The sequence below is a fragment of the Heptranchias perlo genome, chromosome 9, assembly GCF_035084215.1.
Source record: "Heptranchias perlo isolate sHepPer1 chromosome 9, sHepPer1.hap1, whole genome shotgun sequence".
NCBI lineage: Eukaryota > Metazoa > Chordata > Chondrichthyes > Hexanchiformes > Hexanchidae > Heptranchias > Heptranchias perlo.
The window spans coordinates 1,350,323-1,350,871 of record NC_090333.1 but is presented as its reverse complement, the minus strand read 5'-3'; positions in this window follow the sequence as shown (position 1 = coordinate 1,350,871).

The following is a 549-nucleotide window of genomic DNA, read 5'->3' as shown; positions in this document are numbered from 1 at the left end:
GCTGGAAACACTCAGCACGTCAGGCAGCTTCTGTGGAGAGAGAGAAACAGAGTTAACTCGATGATCTTTCGTCAGAACTGGAAATAGCTGCTGAGGAAAGAGGTGCGGTTGTGAAAGCAAGTTTTAGCAGATAAGCGATCAGAGTTCTGATGAAAGGTCATTGATCTGAGATGTTAACTCTGCTTATCTCTCCATAGATGCTGCCTGGCCAGCTGTTTTCAGCATTTTCCGTTTATTTTATTTAAGAATACATGGTAGCGTTTAACACTTATTGTAGGAATTTGTGTGATGTTTTGTTCATACGATAAGTCAGAGTTTGGATTTCTTTTTTAATTTTTGTATTTCCAAGGTTGACCAGAGACTAGCCATCCATCAAGAACAAATTCAATAAGAGAGCGAGAAAGAGGGAACGAGGGAAAGAGCGAGAGAGAAAGCGAGAGCGAGCGAAAGAAGAGTTACTTTGGGGGACAGGGATGAAAATTGAAAAAGAAAAAAAAGACCTGCAATTTAACTTTAAAAAGACTTCAGTGTAACACAGGAATGCTCACA